Source organism: Aedes aegypti, chromosome 2 (assembly GCF_002204515.2).
Source record: "Aedes aegypti strain LVP_AGWG chromosome 2, AaegL5.0 Primary Assembly, whole genome shotgun sequence".
In the NCBI taxonomy this organism is placed as follows: Eukaryota; Metazoa; Arthropoda; class Insecta; order Diptera; family Culicidae; genus Aedes; species Aedes aegypti.
Window position 1 is genome coordinate 320,425,919 of NC_035108.1, and position 3,211 is coordinate 320,429,129.

Consider the following 3,211-nt stretch of genomic DNA (forward strand, 5'->3'; position numbering starts at 1 on the left):
CGGGTTGGATTGGGTGAGATGTTACATTTTTTCCCGGAAGGGCGAATGGTTGCAATCGAACATTTTCCCATACATTCAGTGTCGTTTAGAATTGTTTGCTTGGTTTTCTATCTTGTGAACTAATTTCGATGGTTGGGTACTTTGCGAAATGGATAAAGTTGGAAGCGAAGGTTGCAAAAACATATGTGCGGTCACAATTCTTCTACGAAGGCATTAAATTCAACTAATATTCTTTTATTTATTTATGCGTATAATTTTAAACCTAACAATTATTTCTGACATTTAGGTGTTCTGTGTTAGACAGCACTATCATCCTAATTGGGTAAAACTAAATTATGATTTCATCATGATTTTGTTAACAACATATTACATTCCATTTTCCGAAACAGCTCAGAATTTTTACAGGTGGGTTGATTTTACCTGCTTAAAAGAGAAAGCAAAGCTGTCAATTTACTTAATCTAACTTAACCTCAATACTTAAAACGGATTAATCTTGGCAATAGAAGATTGCAACGATTTTTGTCTAAAATATCTAATAATTTTATTTGAGATTAGTTCCAATGTTTCAACATTGGATATTCTATGTTACTCATTAGTACTATACCAGGGAGGAAGCTTCAGAATCATTTTCGAAATTTTATTTGGAATTCTCTGCAGAGATTTCTTCATGGTATTACAACAGATAGTCTATATTGGTACAGCATATAACATGGCTGGCCTGTAAATTTGTTTGAAAATCAAAAATCTTGTTTTTAGGACAAAGTTTTGATTTTCTATTCCCCCATTAACATCGAGAAGTCGAGTCTAGTACACGACACTGAAGACGGCCTTAGATTTATTATCATAGTAATAATTTGTTTTCCTCTTTCAATGCTGGTATTGGCTTCTGAGGTGTTTTCAAAATTTTAGATAATTTCCAAAAAGGCTTAGAGCCAACGTCCAATTGAGAAATTTTATTTTCAAAATTTTAGTTTCTTAATTGTGAAAATCATTTTTTATTTTCTTTCTCCAAATCCTGCCATATAATTGTTATAGCAGGATCGCGAGTGCATTAAAATTGCCTTCTCCTCACTTTTTTAAGACGGATCAAGAGTTTAAGATCAGCGTCTCCTGGCTTCAACAATGGAATTTGTTAGAAGTTTCAAGAGCATTGTCAATTTCAAGTTTTGTTTGAAAAGAAATGTTAACATCAAAATTAGAGTCAATACATGTTTCATATATATTCCAGTCGGCTCGAAAATAATTGAAAGTGGAGCTGATCAGTGGGATAACATTGATCGGAATGACTCATCTCGTAAAAAGTTCATATCATCATTTATAATTGGAGCATTTGCAAAGCATTAATTGCACTTGTCGTTCTTATACCCATAAGCTAATGAAAATTAACATCTTTGTGAAAATTGTGTTTACTTCGTGCGTAAATTTATCAATTTTTCAAAACAACTTTTTCAATGGTTAAATATAACACTACTGAAGATTCATGTCTCACATAATTTTTACAAGCGTTATGAGCAAGGAAAATGCGGTTTTCACTAAAATTAGCATCGCCGAAAACGATTCCGCTGTCAAAACTTTCATGAGAATGTTCAATCAGGCAACATTAACGAATTACTGTTAAGAATGTAGAATTTCCTTAGGAAATTGCCTACTTTTAAGCGTATTCCGCGGTTCGAGATGTTTTTAATTTTTAAATAACTCAAAAAGTAAATGACTTGTATGTGTTTGGCCTTCATATTCGGCTTCAGAAGCCCTGATTTAAGAATAATGACATTTTTAATATTAGCGAACGTTGTTTACACAGGTAATTAATGTTACCGTAATCCGGGGTATCATTGATCAGCGGGGTAACATTGATCGGAATGCCTCATCTCGTAATAAGCTCGTATCATCATTTATGAACGCAACATTTCCAAAGCATGAATTGCGCTTATGCTTCTTATATTCATGAGCTAATGAAAATTAAGATTTTTGCGAAAATTGCGGTTACTTCATGCGTAAATTAGTCAATTTTTCGAAACAACGATTTCAATAGTTAAGGATGACACTACCGAAGATTCATGTCTCACATAAGTTCTGCAAGCGATATGAGCAAGGAAAATGCGATTATTACTAAAAATGGCATCTCTGGAAATGATTCTGTTGTCAAAATTTTCATGAGAATAATCAATTAGGCAACATTAACGAATTACTGTTAAGAATGTAGAATTTCCTTAGGAAATTGCCTACCTTTAGGCGTATTCCGCGTTTCGAGGTGTTTTTAAATTGAAATAACTCAAAAAGTAAATGACTTGTAAGCGTTTGGCCTTCATATTCGGCTTCAGAAGCCATGATTTAAGTAAGTAACGACATTTTGAATATTACCGAACGTTGTTTACATAGGTGATCAATGTTACCCCATATCAGCTAAATAAAAAAATCGTTTAAAACATTGTTTTAAACATACTTAAACCTTTCAAAAAACAAAATACAGCATATAGTCGCGAGTTATGGGTGGCTGTACTTGTTTTAAAAATATAAAACTTGCAACATTCGCATTTTAAAATGAAACATTTTAGAAATATCTAAAAAACTGATCAATGTTACCCCGGATTACGGTACTCGTAGTTCAGGGGAGGAGTTCAAATTTCCTGCTACGATGTCGGCAAAGGATTTTTCTTGCGAAGATTCATTCGAAATTAAAAGATTCGAACGGCTACCCGACGGATTAAAATTAGTTTGTGAATGAGCATGATTATAATCTTCCTGATACTTGATCAAGCGATCGTAAACTGAAAAATGAGCATTGTTCGAAACTCTACCAGGGAAATTCCGGACACGACCGTTATCGTAACGGATATTACTGTTCATCTGCCTGGCACGAGCCTCGACGACTCGCCTACGCGAAGGGCAAGCCCAAAAATTTTAACTTATGATTAACCACCGCTAGCTTTCGTCAATGGGTCCAACGAAAAATCGAAGGCACGGATCCAAACCAGGATCGTAAAGGGATCAATAGTAGAAAAAGTTGTACTGAAAAGTACTGTTTTAGTAGCACTGAAAAGTACCGTTTTTATCTTTAGCACTGAAAAGTACTCTTTTATTGCTTTAGGTAGTTTAAAAAAAAACCTCCAAGAACAGAAAGAATTGGTGTACGCACATAAGTGTAGAACTAGCCCTCGTGTGTTAAAATACACTCAAATAAAGATTTAAAAAAAAAAAAAAAAAATGGTGT